General features: G+C 30.8%; 1 long non-coding RNA gene across 5 annotated transcripts in view; it reads left to right on the top strand.

Annotated features, from left to right (window-relative positions):
* Window positions 1-3,259: 3,259 nt before the first annotated feature.
* The window catches only part of LOC148303472 (uncharacterized), a 31,947-nt gene continuing 14,667 nt past the window's right edge, over window positions 3,260-20,539 (top strand). For 3 of the 5 annotated variants that reach the window (XR_015838484.1, XR_015838482.1, XR_015838485.1), the window contains exons 1-2: window positions 3,260-3,438; window positions 15,092-15,154. This is a non-coding gene — a long non-coding RNA (uncharacterized LOC148303472). Of the gene's footprint in view, window positions 3,439-15,091; window positions 15,163-20,539 lie in introns of all 5 variants that reach the window. The other 2 variants (XR_015838483.1, XR_015838486.1) reach the window with 2 other exon arrangements.

Genomic DNA, 20,539 nt, shown 5'->3' with positions numbered 1-20,539 from the left:
CTCGATCGCACTCTGCTAAAGCTCGATTCGAGTTATTAGGTTCGATCGCAATATGCTGAGATTCGAACTGTAGTTTTTAGGCCCGATCGTACTTTGCTTAAACTTGATCCTTAATTTTAATAACGGATTGCTTACGGCAAAAATATCCTTGTTTAACAAAGATGTGAAATTTAAAATAAAAAAAGGATAATTTTTTCTTTCAAAATTTAAATAATACATAAACCACGTACGACAAACGCTCACACTCGTAAGTATATTTATTTATTTAAACGTCTTGTAGATAATAAATGTACATTATGAGGCTTACTGCTTAGTTGCTTAGAAGCAATATCTTCCAACCGAAAATTACACAAGTGATACTGTTTGAAGTTTTGCATCTTATACAGCCGTTTGAAATTAGAGAGCATATAGTGATTGGGCGTAAGCAACAACAAAAAAACATACATTACAATTAATTGCTATACTGATGAAATAATAATTACATCATTATATATTAAATGTAAACAAGATGCAATGTTAACAATGTAAATAAGGATGGCAAAAGAAGCAGTAACAGATAACGAGTTAAGGGTGGAGAGGTAGAGGAAAATGAGGAAGAAAAATAAGTTCCAATGATGCACACAATATATATATATATATATATATATATATATATATATATATATATATATATATATATATATATATATATATATATATATATATATATATACATATATATATAAATATATATATATATATATATATATATATATATATATATATATATATATATATATATATATATATATATATATATATATATATATATATATATATATATATATATATATATATATATATATATATATATATATATATATATATATATATATATATATATATAAATAAATATATATTTAAATATAAATATATTTATATTTATACAAATATATATTCTTAGCAAAAAAAAATTATGAGATAAAATTAGACAGTTTTTTTCTCCAGAAAACACTTAACCAAGAGATTTAATCAAAAACTGTATCAACCATACGGTCCGAGCTAAAGTTTGCTGTCCAAGAGTTATGGGATATTCTGTAAATAGCGTTACAGTTAGTTTCATATCCCTGTTTCTAATTATTGCTAAGGGAATAGACAAAACTCTAGTGTAAAGTTTAGTCATAATACTTTGTGTAAATTCTGGTGGTTGCTTTTATTAATTTAAAACATTGTTGGAGATACAGCAAGATGATCTATCTCGATAACAGTTCATTTTACAGGAATACAATCAAATGCGAATATTTTATATCACTTCTTAAAATTGTGTCAATATGTTAAAACTTTTGACTAACTAGCCAAGTAACCATCACCGCTTTCCCGTGGGGGTATGCAGAGAGAATATAATGCCACACCACCATATCTTTGCAAACAATCTTATGGAAGTATGTGGAAGAGGGAACTCTTCCAAATACATGCATCTCCTTCATACATACTCGCTGATTATTCCAACTCCTGACTTTAACATTTTCAAGTATTTGAAGTACTTGATAATCTTCAAGTACCTACGTTCACCTCATAAATTTGCTTTACCGTTCTTTACTCACTCATTTGTTCCACATGTCCAAACCATCTCAACTCGCCCTTCTTAAATTTTTAGCCTTGCATTTTTTCCACATTTCACCATTTTAAATCTTTCATACATCGTTTGGCCTCAGGTTCGTCTGAGAGATGGCATTACAACTACATCCTAACTTTCATCTTTCTTTTGGCAACTCCACGCTTCGCTTCTGTATATCAGAGTTGGTACTTGTACTCCATTTTAACGATGATTATTTAACTTAAACAAAAGTGGATTTAGGATTAATACCTAATCATATTCAATCTCAATAATTCATATATATTTGAATCCGAAAACAAATTGGACCTCGATAAAAATATTGGTTGAGACCACCTAATAATTTAAAGGATTTTTTTAAAAGATTAAAATATAACGTTACTCTGTACACAATAAAGATAAACAGCGTTATTTTTTCCGACACGATTATATTTTGACCAAAGAGAATGATAAAAAGAATACTTATTAGGGAAATAAACCGACTTTGTAATTTCATCTCAATTTAAAACAAAAGCTAATGATATTTCTTGCCTCGTTTTTTTTTGTTTAATTCATTAAACGAAGAACCCTGATAAATAATTTACGTTACTTAAATTACGTTTATAAAACATCCGCATATTTTTTTTCTCTTTTAATAAAATATTTGTCTCTGAATAATAACTCACTAAATTAAAACAAATAATTACATACTTGTTTTGATGTAAGCTTCATTAATTATTTCTTTGAAATGCCGTTCGTGTTGATGAATATTTTATGTTATTTATTCGTGGGAAATAGATGACACATTTTTTTTTTACAAAACTCATTGTTTGTTATTTAATATATTATTTATATCATCCTTTTTTTGGTCTTGAAAAATGACCATTTCTCCTAATAATGTACTTAAATATTTAATAAAAATATAACATTAATTTATTTGTCTGTCTTTTTATGGTAATATTTATCCATATTTAAATTATTTTTAGTCAAATACCATTTTTTTTAAATTTCCATTGTGGCACTAATAAGACAAGTTATTTTCAAATCAAAAGTGTTTTTTCACTCTTACATTAATTTAAAATTAAAAAATACTACTATCCGAAGCAAAGGACTGATAATAAAAACGACCAAATTAATATTGTATCAATTTGATGCATTACCTTATGCACCGTTTTGGTTTGGATAAGGGTAAGTGGTAATGCTTAAAGTTATCATTTAAAATAAACGAGAAGAACTTTTTACTAATTTACATGAAAAATAAAATATAAGCTAGTAATTGGCTTTGATTTAAAAAATCTAAACAAAATATTTATTTTCAAAACTTATCAAACAACTCTTTGGCTATATTCTTTTCGATTTATGAGAAAAAGCATACATCAAAACCAAGTAATTTGTACCAATTTTATCTGAAAAAAAGTAAAGAGCCGTCTATTTTATTTTTCTTTTGTGTTTCTTAATACGATTTAGCTCCTGGTTATTTTCGATCGATCATTTTCAGTCTGAATTATATTACATTACACTAAAGATAGGTAGGTAATAGTATTATTTAATATAAAACAGGCCAAAATATGTTAAAATTTACACAAGTACCTACATGGGTACCTACCCATCCAATTTCAAAAACAGATGCGACGCATATTGTAAATACATTCTTTTTTTAAACTTCATAGATAAAAAACAGTTTTTCTTTTCATATTGATATTTCACCGGGAGATTTTGTAAGATCACCCAAAGTAATAACTATTCAACTAAAAAAGAGGGAAAATAAAAGTTTGTCACAAATAAATTATTCCTTAATTAATCCAAAGGAAGATTTCGAGCAAGTAAGAAAATAATTTGAATTCAAACATCAGCCGATACGACTAGTAAGTTTGTCTGTTTTGTATCAAGTGTGTAATATAAAGTGTTTCGGTTATGTAGAGGTTTCTTTCGTGAAGAAAGTTGACATTTGCGCAATTGGAACCATCTGTTCATTATCATTATAAAACATCATGACTTTTCGTATAATTCAAAATACTCGAGATATACTAAACAAACTCTATGTGTAAGGCTCATTATTCAGGTACCAACCTAAAAAAAACTGTAATTTACAACTATTCAATAATATTCCTTAAGTCTGCGCATTTAATACGTTTCTTGATTAAATATTTCAAATTAAAACCTATCTCCGAAAGCTAATCTGGTTGTACACAACGGAGTCCTGCTTCTAGCCCTAATGTAAAGTGAAGCATGGAGTTAGGAAAAGAAGGATAAAAGTAGACTGAATGCTGTCGAAATGCAATCTCTCAGACGAATGTGGGGTAAAATATTGTATGATAAATGTTCAAACGGTGATAAAAGGAAATAATGGAAGGATGAGTTATCTCAGCGAGTGTTTTTGCCTAGAATTTTTACTCATGAATTACATTAAATTATAGTAACTTTAAACACAAAGAGTAAATCCACTCACGAATAGGCATAGACTATGAAACTTATAAAGTTGAAGCCTGATTAGGGACATGATAAACGGTGTTGCATAAGCCGTAGCTAGATTTCAGAGTCACTTGGACGTTAGATAATTAAAAAAAAGAGTTATCTCAGTTAATACTTATGCATTATCGATACAATTAATAAATTAAGAAAGGTGTGTTGAGATGGTTTGATGTTAATCGCATGAGTGAAGAAAAAACAGCAAAATAATTTTATAGGGTAAATGTAGTTGGAAATAGAAGCATAGGAAGACCGAGGAAAGCTTGGCATGATCAAGTATTTCTAATGTTCAAAAGTTAGGAGCCGGAATAATTGGCAGGTATGTAATGAAGGGTCACATGTAGGTGGCAGAGAAGAATATTGTATGCAAAGACAGTTTGGTATGGTGTTCTATTCTCTCTGCCTACCTCCGCGGAGAGGCCACGTGTTGGTTAGTTGATTTTAAATATAATTATAAAAGTGAATTTTTTACTTTAATTTTTATTCAATATTACCCTGGACTGGTACCTGAAGTGGAGGGCTGATGGCACCTTTCCTTCGTGTGTTAACGATCAAGATAACACTGCGTTTATATGATGCAGTGTCCTATGCACCATTGGGGTGCGGATAAGGGTTCGAATATAAAATAAATATAAATTATTGCCTTAAGTACACCTACAAATTTACATTGAACTGAATAGATTGTGAAAAGCGGTCGTTTTGTACCAACGCCAACGGACCCATATGGCATATTTTAAAATATTTAGCTTAATTTAATTCATTTGATCTCAGAGGGTTGTAATAGCCGTTCTGCAAATACACATGAACGTAGGCGTGTTACATATCTCATTAGCAAATGTAGGATGATAATAAACGTAATAAATCCACTAAAACAAATTTGGCCAACATGTGGCTCTTATCGAAATATGAATTCACGATGCTATTTTGATAATGGGTTTGCTTTCCTAATAGGCTTTATACGTAATCATATGCCCTCTAGATGTAACGAGGGCGAAGTTTGAGTGATGATAGGCTTTTGTATACTACCCCTTTTCGGTGAAAACACTACCCCTGATTTTGTTGAAATTATATAATAAATAATATTATGCTTTAAGTTTTAATACGCGATCCGAATAATGGTTAAAATAAGCCCCATCTGTTGAAAATCAAACTAGAATTGTTAGTTTACTACTACTAATAGTACTTCCGTCCGCCTCCGTAGTGGTAGGGGTCAGCACGCTTGTCTGCCATACTAGAGGTCCCGGGTTGGACTCCCAGGGGGGTCAAATAAATACAAGTGATTTTTTCACTCTAATATTTCTACTTTACTTCCCTGGACCTAATACCTAAAGCGGAGGGCTTATCATCACCTTTCCTTCATGTGTTAATGATTAAAATAACACTGCGTTTATATGATGCAGTGCCCTATGCACCATCGGGTGCGGATGGGGGTTTGAAGAAAAAACTATAAATAGACTCTCAACTTGAAATGAAGCATCTATAGTTTTCTATATATGAGTTTGAGCATTCCAGGGCTTACGACCTGGCCTCCAGTTAGCTTTAATGATTATTTTATACACTTGTGTAATGTTTTGCCCGTTATTGAACATTCATAATGTATTAATTTCTGAAAGATATGAATTTGGAATGTTGCTGGATTCCTTTGATATGTTAGTTGTTATTTGATAGAACTGGAATGTATGGCTGACGGTGGCACCTTCAGTCGACAAATTTGTATATACCGTACTCCAATTGAACATATGTAGGTGAAATTCAATCATAATTCGTTCATTTTTATTTGAGAGAGACCCAGAAAAAAAATATACAAAATTATAAAAAAATGAGATAAAAATTATAATTTATTTTTTCTTCAAACCTGCTTAATATAGAAAAAAATAATATAACTTTCTTATCTAGAATGTAATATAATATAATTATGGGTGAAAATTATCGATAAACAGAAGCCATATCGGATTAAAAAATACAGTGTTAGCACAAAAGAAAAATAAAATAGACTTCTTTCTGATGTTGTAAAATAGGTTCTTTTCTTTCTGCAGATAAAATTGATTAAATTACTTATTTTTGATACTTGGTTTTTCTCAAAAATCAAACTAGATACAGCTTAAGAGAATTACATAAGTTTTGAAAATTTATTGTTTAATGTAGATTTTTTATCAAAGTCATTTTTTAAACATACATTCTATTATTTATTTAGGATATTAATTCTGAAAATGGCTTTAATATTTTTTAATATATTTTTTACAAATCTGTCTTGCTTGATTTGCTCAACTAGCTTCATTTTTTATCAATGTGAGTTTTTTATTTATTTTTCATTTTTCATCTCACTGTCATATTTTTCGAACACTTGGCTTATAGGTAGACTTGCCAGATTTCTGTGTTGTTTAACCGGGACATCGGAATGCCCCCAGCGTACAGTTTAGTAAAATAAACGACAAAATAACTATCCTAAATAATCCTTTACATTTTTTTGTATCTATATTAAAAATTTAATTTTACTGGGACGTGAAGTAAACCGGCCGGGACACCGGGATTTTGTCTGAAAATGGGGTCTGTCCCGGCCAAACCGGGACATCTTGCAAGCCTACGTATAGGTAGCTGAACTTTACAGCCATAGAGAAAAGCTTCATACACATCATTTAAAAAAAAGTATACAAATGTTGTATATGAACTCATTCAGGATGGTAAAATAAAAAGTTTGTATCTGCAAGCGCTACTTAACGCAACGCTGACTGCAGAATTCAATATGCCGTAGTGGTTTGGCAAATTACTTCTAGAATCCTCTGTGAAAGTTTATTTACGTTAGGGTAGATCTGCCTGGATGAGAAAATATCATTTTCATGTTTATTTTTGTTTCCGACTACGACCAGGATACAAAAATCATATGTCGAGTAGAGTTAACTATATTTTAACGCTCATCCGCACCGAATGGTGTATAGGGCACTGTATCTCATCGACGCACGATGCTTTGCTGATCCGCATCAGTGACATCGTCATTGACAATGTTAATTTTTGTATCGATAATTTGGCTTGCTTTTTGATTTTGTCTTCGCCATTATTAAAGGCATTATAACATCTACCTACAGTCGAGCTTCTCTTGAGTAGTTTTACGTGGTTTTTTTTCCAGCAATGAGCAAATGCTGAGATTGGCTCACACCAGTTTATCCTTCATGTTCTCAACACAGATTAAAATAAAACATGTTCTTAGCTAGAAGAAACAAAAATCCACTTAATGATCTATAAACCTTGTACATAATAATCAATGTAAATAATGAATGTAACTCCCATAAAAAAAAAACATATATTATTATCATCTCCAATATCTCGTCGTCGAGGTGTCTTTTAAAAATTAAATTTAAACTAAGCTGGACAGTTTTTAGATGCTCCCGAAATATTTTTTGGACCGTCGCACAGTGGGGTATATTAGCGATCTGGGCGGCCAAAAGTCACTTTTAAAAAAATTGTCGCAGGTGTATGAAAAATATATCAACATGAAATAGAGTATTTTTTTGATGACATGCAATAATTGTATCCCCCCCACGCACATCTCACGTGTCTAATGGTCAGTCGCAAAGTTGTTGTTATTGTGAGTGCACGTGTTTCTCTTTCGCTGTTCGTTTAGTACGCAAACATTTCAGTGATTATTATTATTTTTTTGTATTACACGTATACAATTTAATAATGGATTGTGATCAAGCAGGTAAGATAGTGTATTGTACATAGATTTAAGTTGCAATAGCTAACATATTTACTAAAAAAAAACTAATTTAAATAAGTGCCTTTAAATGGATTTTTCCTTCATTTTTTTTTTAAATAAAGGATATTTAGTTGTGCTTCCGAGTGTTATCCGGCTATAATTTTGATTGTATCAAATAGCTTAGCCCTCTTTCTTTATATAAATTGAAAATTTTTTTGCAGAATTTTGCTCTTTTGCAAGAAATCGCTCTTTTAAGATGAGTCAGCACAATAATGAAAACTGAACTACGTACAGTTTTTTATCTTTAAATTGTTACATTTTTATTTTAGGACCAGTAGATGTTAGAATAATGACTAGAAAACAGTTATTTATTATCATGCAGCAACAAAATGCTAATAAAATTAATGAAAAATTAGAATGCTTGCAAAAGTACCTTTTACAATTAGATAATTTTTCTGACGAGTGTGCAATGAAAATTAAAAACGATTTTTCGCATTTCAAGTCTGAAATGAAACGAAGATAGACTAATGCACTCAAAAAGGAGGAAACTTTCTTGATAAAAAATGAAAATTGGCTTGACGGAACTTTTACAATTCCTTGGGTAATGAATCGATCAGGACGACCATCAAAGTCGTTTGGTGAATCAAGTCAGAGAAGCAAAAGAAGGAAAACAGAAGATTTGCGCAAACATATTGAATTAGATGTGCTCACCCATGCTACTCGGTCAAAGTTAGGAGAAAGCGGGATGAGAGATGCTTCTTTGGTGTTGAAAGAAATCATCTGTACACCTAAGCGTGCTACCAAATATAAGAAAGCGTATTCTCGTTGCCAGCAAAAAAATACCCGGATAACGCAATTGACTCCATCACAGGCTTTATCTATTTTTGTTGAAGCCGATCTTTCGAGAAGGCAATATGAAATAGTAAGGAGTTCTCATAAAAAACTATACCCGTGTTACAGTATCTTACAAAAAGCAAAACTCGAGTGTTACCCTGCTAAGAAAGCTTACAGAGTAACTGAAACTTGTGCCAAAGTAAACCTACAGAGTTTAATGGATCACACTACCACGTGACTATTGACACATTTAGAAGAATGTTTACAAAATTTAAATAAAAAAGAAAGAGAAACATTAGTTTAAATGTGCAAGTGGGGTTGTGATGGAGCACAACAAGCTCAATATAAACAAACGTTTTTAAATGATGCAGACTCCGATGCAAACATATTTCAGAGTTCGTTTGTGCCCCTACAACTTATTTGTTCCTTGAATAATAAGGTTATTTGGCAAAACCCAATTCCTTCTTCACCACGTTATTGTCGTCCAATAAGAATACGATTTATAAAGGAAACAAAAAAAATAACAAATGAAGAAATCGCTTATATTAAAAGCGGAAGAAGAACTGTGTCCGGACGAGGAACCATGGCCATCTTTCTCGGACTAATATTTTTTAAATTATTTACTACGATTTGCATTTATTAAAAAAAAAAAAAATTTTTATTTTTTTTTTACTGATAAGTAAAAAATATCTCCATATAATACAATGAATTAGTCAAAAGGCATATTTGGAATCGATTTAGAACGAAAAATAATATTGGCCGCCCAGATCGCCAGTATACCCCACTGTGCGTCGTGTACTACAAAATATTAACGTGAGACAATCCATACTTAGGTCAGCTTCTGAGTCAAGTAGAGGAAAACTCTTTGAACTTTGACGCCGAGGCGACGTTAAGTTTTGGGACCAAGCCTTTGTAGCGGCAGACCCTACTGCCTGGAACCGTTGGCCCTTAGATTTGAGGAAAATACAGTTTGAAAACCAGTTTCAGTATAATTTAATACTTAATTTGTACCAATTTCATTTCCCTTAAAATTCAAAATGTCATTATTTCAAAACACTAAAAACGCCTTTTTTAATATTTGTGTTTTTATTATTTACAAAAATACTTTAATTTTTTTACTATTTCTGTAAGTCTAAGCGGCTTATTATCAAATTGTCATTGAATGGGTTCAAACCCAGAAATTCTGACTCCGCGACACTAAATATGCGTCCACAACCCGACGCGTCGCGACCGACGCTTCAAAATTTAAATAAAATAAACATTTTATTTAAAATACATCACAAGATTCTCGCCTCTAGATCGCATGTGGATAAGTGCTTAGATATTTATTGTAATATTTACAAGTTTCCAAAATCGAGTGTAATATACTCGTATACGATAAATGTATTTAATCGTGAGTAGAATTGTGAATTTTATACAAGTATGTAAAACAATGACTTAAGAAAACAGATGACAAGTCGTAAATACGCAAGCCTTTTATGTATGAAAAATAGTAAAAATTGCCTCTTAGATGTGATACATACATGTTATAAACTAATTAACCAACTAGCCGTCACGCCGCTTCCCGCAGGGGTAGACAGAGAGAATAGAACGTCACACCGCCATATTCATGCATCTTTCTCATACATACCCGCCGGCTATTTCGACTCCTAACCTGACCGCTTTTATGTAAGTATTTGATACACCTGATACGATCAATGGTGAAATAAGAAAAGAATGTAAGGCTGAGATAAGCATTATCGATAAAATTAAGAAAGGTGTGTTTAGGTGGTTTGGACGTGTGGAACGAATGAGTGAGGAAAGAACGGTAAAACAAATTTATGAGGTGAATGTGGTTGTTAATAAAAGCAGAAAAAGACCGAGCAAAACTTCGCATTATCAAGGATTTCAAATACTTGGAAGTGGTCAACCGGAATAATCAACGGGTATGTATGAATAGATGCACGAATGTGGAAGAAGCGTTTTTTTTGCAGTCAGATTGGTGTGGCGTTTGTCCATGACTATTATTTATTTCAACATGACGCACGACTAACTGAAACTATCTAAAGATAAAACAGTACATACTTTACACACTTTATGCATAGAAAACAGAAGATAACGAAACCAACACACGCATAAGAAATATACACAAACGTATTTTTAAATAAACAATTTTATCTTTTTTTGTCATATTATGCAAATTTTCGTGAATTCCGGGTATATGTTTTATCATCACTTTGATGTTCTCAACGAAAATTATGTAATGAAAAAACGAGTGCAGTTTTTTCTATATTATTTTTAATTCGTATTAGATTTTTGTTCTAAAAATATTGTAATTGTGAACAATGTATGTATTATTATTTTTTGCACGGACTTGATCAAATTTGATTATATTTGTCGCTTTCACGTGTTGCTGTGGCTCAGTCTGGTTAAATGAATTAAAATAATAATATAGCATATACGCATTTATAATACGTTATTTTACCTTGCTTGTGGGTATTCAGTATTTTAGCAGCTGTCGTTGAAACATAAGAAACACGTTGTCCGCCATGAGAAATGTTTAGTATTACCCATCACCTTGCTATTTCGTTTAACAGATGGTGGTGTCATGGTGGCGAGAATCTCTATTGAAAAAAAAAACTTTTAACCTGTCGCCTGTATAAAAAAACATTTATGTATGTTGGATTTTCCAAATCCAACATACATAGATGGCTATTGTGAAGTTATATGTAGTAAAGTGTCATGAGATTGATCATATATCAAGGAGCTCCAAAAATTTGAGTAGTGTGGTTGTCGATCGTGGGTAGAATGGTGAACGTTGCACGTGTGTAAGTAAAGAGATCATTTAACCTGCCTATGACAGGTCATCAACCCTGTATATACCCAGTCTTTCATATTCTTCTTCATCTATTTCGAGATGTCAAAAATTTCTAGTTTGCTTTTAATTTTAACATTACTTCATGTGTCTAATACAATTTTCACTTTACCTAACATAAAATATTATATTATTGGCCATAATAGATACATTTTTTGATATCCCCGGATGAACTGGGATTTCAAATTCTATTTTTTTTTTACCAGCCATCTCAATAAATCGAGAGTCTGCTATGTTTTTAATTTATTAAGCTATAAAAAATTGCAAAAAAATTGTTAAAATAAATAAAGTGAAGAAACTTCAGATTTATAAACAAAAAAAATATTTGGACGCACTCAAAAAATAATTGAAAATGAAATGCATTGAAGACGAAAATGAAATGGATTGAAAATAAAAATGAACAAATCGTTACGAAAATTTCCGTCCAAATGTTCCGCGGTCCTACTGAGTGTATTTCTCTAAGGAAAACCACGTTTGACATTATTTAGTACCTCCATCGGGGTGTTTTTTTTCTAAGAAGAATAAGGGAAATATGAAGTTATAAGTAATATTCATACATATTTAATAATACCGTTCTCCGTCGAAACGATTTGTAGGCAACACTGAAGTACTCATAACCGGCATACAAATGAAAACTAATTTTATTGATTTCCCGCGAGAATAAGGGTCGTATTGTTTCATTTAATTGGAAAAGGTTATTTATTGTTAGCACAAAATCGATCAAATAAATGAGAAGTAATATTTCGGGAAAATCTTGAATATTCTTACATACATGTAGCTATACTAAATAAACGTATTTTAATACTTGATAAAGAAGCGGTTAGCTTCGAAACCGGTGGACATTATAATTAAGTTAAAATAAAATATTTATCGTGATTTTAAAACAAAGTTACATTCATATTATAAAGTTTATTTTAATTTTCAATTTTCGGTAAATACCACTGCTTATTATACGGATTTTTATAAATAGTGATATTTATCAAGCAAAACCTAAATAAAAATGACATGTCACAAAGTGACTGCCGAATCAATTAATTAAAAAAACCTTTTCACTTGTTGTCATATACCATATATCTTGAGAACATGTCATATTTATATTAAATGTGTTTTAAAATATATCATTTGGAGGGTAGTTATATTTGTATTTAGTCAAGTTTGTCAGGGTGCAAAGCAATAGTAAGCATATTTGATTACCATGCTGGCGATCCCGGGCTCAATTTCAAATGAGGTTTTAATAAATTCAAGTGGTTTTTCATTCTAATATTTATTTAATACCAACTTAACTGGTGCCTACCTGAAGTGGAGGACTGCTTTTAATGCTTTCATATATAAGCGATCAAATTAATATTGTATCAATTTGATGCAGTGCCCTATGCACCATTGGATGCAAATAAGAGTCAGAACGGATACCCCACCGAAAGAAGAAGATCAAAACTCGAAACTGTACTATTTTGGTTTGCCTAATATAAGGTCTTATATTTCACTAGAATTGGTTATATTGTGGATTTATTGTTATTTGTAATAGCGTATGAGGTTTTTTGAATGTTTGAATGAATGAACTCAATTTTGTAGCCTCACATGTTGTGTTTTATTATTTAATATTTTTGGAAATTCTTTTCTTCCCTTTGAATTCATGATTATTTCCCATTGAATTCACACAAAATTGATAAAGACGAATCGGCTGTCATTCGTCGACATGATGATCCATCGGGTATATCGAAAGTGAATCATTCTCTTTTACAAGACGGGATAAACAAACAAAATGTATGTGTTCGTTTCAATCTTCTCTCGTTTCAAAAGCAAACACTTCCATCAAACAAAACGAGTCAAAGCACGTTGAGGATGCACCCAAGGGCGTGTTTACGCGCAAGCCAAATGACAGCTGACAGGTTTTAGAGTCTGGCCAGGGATCACAGTGGCTGAATATCTTTGAAGTTCAGCCAATAAATAATCAATTCTGCTTTGATTAAAAAACTGTTCCGTCTGTTCAAGATTCTGCATTTCTTTTAAGGAATGCAAATCACGGAAACAGACGATCACTTATAAATACTGCATGTCCAAATGTAACGTTTTTAGTAAAATATTATATTTTTATTAATTGATTCGAGATTTACCTCGTGGTAGCATCGTGGTAACGGTGAATGATAAATAATAATAGAGTTTACGAAATGGTGGTATTTACTTAGTAAAATTAATAAAATGAAATTAAGTATTTATTAAATATTAAAAGATGTCTTAAAGAACAAGATTAGATTTTTAGATATGGTCCATTAAAGCTAATCACGCTATTCGGTGGGCAAATTTGGTAGATATTGCGTGTTTCTAGCCCTTTATATATTTAAATTGATATCTCAACTTATCTGTCAGTATGTGTATAGTATAAATGGATAAACCTAGATTTGTGAACAAAGGTTTGGATACACACAAAATATTCCTAATATATTTGACATTTGGACATAAAAAAAAACTATTGATATAAAATAAATATAAACCGAGAAAATATGTGACGAATACCATCGACAATCAGGTGACCGAAAAGGTCACCTGATTGTCGATGGTATATATCTCGTTAGTCACTACTTTATGTTTAATGAAAATAATCGTAAATTATTGAATATTTGGACACCATTAATATGAATCTCATATATATTTAAAGATTTGGCGTTTAATTTGTAGAACTCCATTTTAATTTATGTATTAAATGTTAAATCAAATACTGATTTTTTTAGGTCAAATAAAGTTATATTTTACTGTTGAAAAAATACAAAAATCAATTTTGTGATAATTGTTTCTCCTAAATATGGTATTTTCAAACGAATATCATTCGTTTAAAAATGCCATTACTAGGTGAAACAACTGTCACAACATGTATTTGAATGTGTATTTTTAAACAATAAAATACAGCTTAGAAGACTAAAAAAATCAGTGATCGATACACATGAATCTCACATTCTTGATTTTTTTTCAAATACATATGTTATTATATAATCAGAAAAATACACGAAAACAAATACTCAATGGATTTTTAAAGGGATTCGAATTCACTTTAAAAGCAATTATAAATTATGATCGAAAGTCGTTGTGTACTTAATCAGAAATTGCTAGAAATATTGCTAACGATGCATTCCGTTGCATTTTCCTCATGGGTATCCGCCCATTGCCATGTTTCGTGTTCAAAGTATATAAAAAATACTATGATGATTAAATCAAGGTTTTCTGTTCCGTTTGTCGAATACGGGAACCGAAATGGGTCATAAACGCGACGGGGAAGAGTTTGGGGCAATTAAACACATGCAATGTTTTCTAAGCTACTCCAACCGAAGCAAGCCTAAACTGTTCGACACACTACTAGATTCACGGATATTTGGTACTGCTTAATTTGTAGACGTAAATATTCACGTAAATATTGATTGAGGAATGGGAATTTATTATTATTTTTTATTTTATTTTTTTTTTCAAAAAATATTACATACATAAGTCATATATATATAATATTCCTGATGAGTAATTTATATTTCTACTTTTGGAACATGGAATTTAGGTTAACAAGACTAGAACACAAATAATAAAGTAACAAAATGAAATCATCAATTTAAAAGTGATCAATAGTTCATACTATGAAAATTGTAAAATAGTTTATATTCATAATTTTCTCTCTCTTTTTTAGGTTAAAATGTATGAAAATATTAAAAATGTATGTGAAAAGAACTCCACCGACAAGACACATAAGGTGATTTAGTGGGTCTCTGCAAAAAAAATTATGAGTTGAAAATTGTTCTTAAAATAAATGTTTACTATTTATGAAAATAAATAAGCCTTTATTCAGTTAATTATTTAAGTTGTTCCTTTTGATATGAAGGATATATGTTGACTTGCATAATAAATCTGCCAGAAAGTGTAAGGGTTTATCTACAAACACATAAATAAAAATGCAAATATTCATTTGTTTAAAACCTAAAATATCCTAAAGTTATTCACCGATTATTTAGAAATTTTGTCACAAAGTTGCATTTGTTTAAAATTATTTAATATTATTTATTATTTTTTTAGATTTTATATATATATTCCGTTTAACCAAAATGAACATCACAATCACAGCAACGAGTGCCCGGATACTAGTATATAACAAAATGAAACCTGGTTATTATATTAATCTCTTTTAGCATATATTGTTACTCGTACAATCAGTATTGCATTTTCTTGATATATGCCTTCCAGTACTGAGAAAAAAGAAACATAACGAGGAATGCATAATGAATTTCTACACGGTAAATATATTCCCTTTGACAGCAAAATGGTAATCAAAACAATGCCGACATAAAGCGTTTGAAATAAATCACCGCAATATATTTTCTTGTATTGTAAGTCGACAACATAATATTATTAAATATTATTTATTAGATACGTACAAACGAACATATTGAATTCCGTCAGTCCTATTATACAGTTCCCTGTTGAAATTATAATACTCTTACATTGATTTATAGCGTATGGTAATACTTCGCATAATACGGCCTCAATCAGTCCGAATGCGATATAGCTCAGATTGATGGTTCTCGAATGGACGCAGTGACTTTTATGCAAACAGTACTCCTGGTTTAGGTAAAACCTATTCCCATTATTTATTCGTTAAGTCATTTAATATCAAAATTATAGAAAAAGAAGTTAAAAATAATTAAATAATGGAGGTGGGTTGTTACAAAATAGTTTTCGTTATTCGGCCATGTCAGCCAAAATTGTATGAATCATGATAACAAAGTAACTATCAAACGATTCACTAAACAAGTATTGTATAATGCTCTCGTAATGCTATAAGTGTGTATAATGCTATAAGTGCTCTCGGCACGAGAAAACTCGTGAAAATATGCAAAGATTTTAGTGAAAATTTGATTGTCGTCATCTACTGAAAAAAAAACTAACTGTACAAAACAATAAAACTATTTGATGTAAAAAAAAAAATATCTAAATGTCACTACTAAACCTTTGTTATTTGAGCCTTATTTAAATTGAATAAATAAATGAGAAATATAAATTATTCATCGGGAATATTATATATGTGACTTAAATATGTAAAATGATAAAATTAGTAAATAAATAAAATTAATAATAATGATATAAAAAAAAATGGCTTCAAAATTTGGTTACTCTGTTTTCCATTAAAACTTCAGGTAAGCTTTACAAAACAATTTGAAAAGAAACATTGTGTACAAGAGCGCTTTGAATAAAATTTTAATTGTAATATGATTCTCTAAAAGTGATTTAGATTATCTGTCAGTAAAGTATGCGTAGTTTAATTAGTTTGGACCACCATCCTCCGGGTGTTTATTTTTAATATAAACTCGTAGAGCAATCGTCTTCTAGCCGCCATTGTTTGGCAAAACTATAATTACTCACGTTGATCTAGATTATTATGTACAATCGCGTACTGAAATCCGTATCTAATCGATGAATTAAATAATAATATTCACCAATTCTACCCATTATTGATAACCACACTACTCAAATTCTTGAATTTCAAGAATTTGAGTAGTGTGGTTGTCAATAATGGATAGAATTGGTGAATGTTACACGTGTGTAAAGTTATCACTTAAAATAATAATATTTTGAACAATGAAGGTACTAAGCGAGAATATAAGCGCATTGCATTATGTATTTTTTAAACTCAAAACCATACCCTGTTGATGGATTGGGCAATGCATAGGATTATTACTGAATTAAATTGTTCGTTGATTACACAAAATCAAGGTGTTTGGCCGATTTTTTTATGTTTTTTTTCTATCATGTCAGGTTCCCCTGACGTTGACTATAACTTGAGAGTAATTGTCCTTGTCTTGAGCGAATTTTCATATACTTTTTAAATTTGTTTCTTTATTTTGGAGTACATAAACATATGTTCGATTTTCAATCTTTAAGATTAAAATTTTTGAATGTTTTTGATTTTGAGTTTCTGATTTCTAGAATTTTTATTTTCGAAATTAAGCATTTTATTTGTGATATTTTAGCTATTGATTTTTTTCTTGCGTTATTTGTTAGGTCGTGCACCTTATAATAAAAAGGTTTATAATTTCATAAAAAAGGTTCATTGTCCAGTTTCTGTTTGAAAAAAGATATTTATTTAAAAGATACTAATATGTATATACTTAAATGAAATACCTATTGAAGTAGTTACTTGATTTAAGATCTACATATTTTATTTCTTGAAATATGTGTACAAATATGAGCTAAAAATTTGTGCGTTTAAAATTTGGGATTAATTCATATGACAATCTTTCATATCGATAGGTGTTATGTATTCAAACCTTTGAAAGGATAAATATACTTGTATACATAATAATATTCGTACATATGCTTACGACCTGCCATATGACTGATATATCATCCGTTGGGTTAAAAATCCAGTGTCTGATGATAAAAAAATCGTATCAATTATCGATTAACAACATTTTTACTCTAAATAATCTTGTTAATCTGTCGGCAAATGATATTTTTGAGATAACTTTACTTAAATATTCATAGAATTAAAGAGTTTTGCATTGATTGTCTATCGAATTATTAATGAAAAATACTCCTATCAGTGACGTCTGAAGTGTCATCAGTCTAAAGATTGATCATAAAAGCGTTTAATATTAAACGTTTTTTTATGAATTGCGGCGGCGAGGTGGGGCGCCAAATAAAGCTAATACAAAGATTAGCATTCTCGGTTCGGTGATTCACACGGAGTTTGGCATTTCCATCGATATTGACCTATCAGTTATGCTGAACGTGCGCCCGTCACAACGAAGCAGCGAACCCTGGAATCGAAACATTTCCACTCTGACACAGTTCCCGAACGATTGTAGAGGAAATGCGGCGATGCTTTTTGCGTATGCCGCTCATTTTCCCGCCAGTGCAATAGTTCGATTCTTTTTTTGTATCGCTATCGAGAGTTCGGTTACGGGACAATGATTCAGTTGGTAGCTCTGTCTACGTTCGTTTGACGTTGTCGCGCTCGAGTGACAGATAAAAGTGAGGTTATGCGCGATTGATTTGTTGTCAAAACAGTATTATTGATTTGAATTTGCCATGATTTGGTGCATTTAAATACTGACGTAATCTGTGGGGCTTAAAAGTGTGTAAATAACGCGTGATTTTAAAGTAGTAAAGTCGTAAAACAAATCGTTTAATAACCAGGTCAATCGTATCGTATTTGCGTGAATAATTTTTATGTTGGTATGTATATATTAAGTGTTGTGTTTCAAAACAAACGTTTGACAGGGAATCCACAGCCGCGTAATTTAGGTACCTATTTTCCCGTATTTTATTGTTTTTCGCTGCGAATATTTTTTTTTTGGTTTGGTGTTCGTGATTTATTGGGGTGTGAATGTGCGAGGTGTCAATAGTATTCAGCGGCAGTGAATAGCTATTTCTATTTTATTTGTTGGGAGAGGATATAAATAGCGAGTTTATTGCTGGTGTTAACTTTGTTTATACTCGCGGTTTATCCTGTGTTCTGTCGAATGCAAACGACCTCAATAGACATTAAAAAATAATTCGTGGTGTCTTAATTTACACCGCAATATTATACAACGTGATCTTCTCACTTTTGAAAGATACTTTTAGTTTATGAAGATAAAGTAAAAGTAATATGAAGAGATTCAATTTAATTTTTTAATTAAATTAAACTTAAGCCCGCTTTTGTAAATATTCCTAAAATAATCTCTACCTTATTTCTCTTTCTTTCAAAATGTTGTAACATACAAACATAAAATTTAATTCAGTAATTTCAGTTTAGTAATTAGTTTACCTGAATGCTAATGGTTATTCCTGAACTGGAAGTAGTATAAATCAACAATCTCTGACCTGAAAATTACTACATGTAAAAAAATCTAACTAACCATCACCGTGCTTCTCTGCAGGGGCAGGCAGAGAGATTAGAACACCACACCAATCTGTCTTTGCAAACGATAAACGCCTTTTCCACATTCATGCATCTCCTTATACATACCCGCCGATTATTCCGACTCCCGAACAGACCTTGTTTCAAGCATTTGAAATACTTGATTACACCAATTTTTCCTCGGTCTTCCTCTTCTTCTATAGCCAACCACATTCGCCTCATAAATGTACTAATAATAATGCATAATCTATTCAGCAAAAATAATAATAATATTTATTTTATTTTTTCTATACTTTGAGGTGCAGTGTGCTTGCCGTGTGTGTTACGCAATATAGAATTTTCAGATATTCTTTTCATTCTTAACAGTTGTCTTTCTTCTAGTATTCTTTTCGTGCAAATGTTAATTGTTTTATTTTACTCTCCAAAATTCTATTGTTATATCCGTATTTAAATTTTTGTTCAAGATAAAATTATCATTATATACACAAATATTTCAATTTCATACTTGTAATAAAAACCTTAGCAGTCCATTACTATAAAAAAAATTGGTATCAAGTTGTGGTAGAGTAGGATTCGAACCCAGATACTCTGACCCAGCGTTAGCGACATTACCCACGGGACCACATTCTGTTTACGAATTTGAATATACATAAATACATTTTTGAATACAAAAGTATTACATTATTTTTGACATCTCAACATAGATGAAGAAAAATAAAGAAACAAATAAGTCGGGGCATTTACAGGGCTTACGATCGTCATAGGCTGGTTTAAGTGATCACTTTACACACGTGTAACATTCACCAAATCCACTCATGATTGACAACCACACTATTTAAATTCTTGAAACTTCTAGATATATTGATCAAACTCAAAACACCATATGCGAGAGTTATTAGAGACATCTATGGTTGGATGAGGAAAACTTTTATTAAGCAGAAACTTTTCATTTGTATGTGAGGTCCGAATCCTAGATTATATTCACATACTTGAGAACAAAAGCGTTATTTTATTGTTGACTTAATATTTGTGTATCTAATACGGGTATGTGGATTTGTATGTGGTTCTTTTCACCGATTTTAGACAGTTTTTCGTTAAAATTATAAACCTACCAAATACTTAAGAAACACTAAGATCCTCAATTCTCACATAATACATGAATACTTAGTAAGAATACTATCATGATATTCAAATTTCAAACACACGACTCGTAATCACTTCATGGTTAGCAGAAACCTT

The sequence above is a fragment of the Brachycentrus maculatus genome, unplaced genomic scaffold (assembly GCF_059751285.1).
Source record: "Brachycentrus maculatus isolate JH-2025_06_01 unplaced genomic scaffold, ASM5975128v1 h1tg000367l, whole genome shotgun sequence".
NCBI lineage: Eukaryota > Metazoa > Arthropoda > Insecta > Trichoptera > Brachycentridae > Brachycentrus > Brachycentrus maculatus.
The sequence above is the reverse complement of the archived record's forward strand: the minus strand, read 5'-3'. Positions and strand labels throughout refer to the sequence as shown.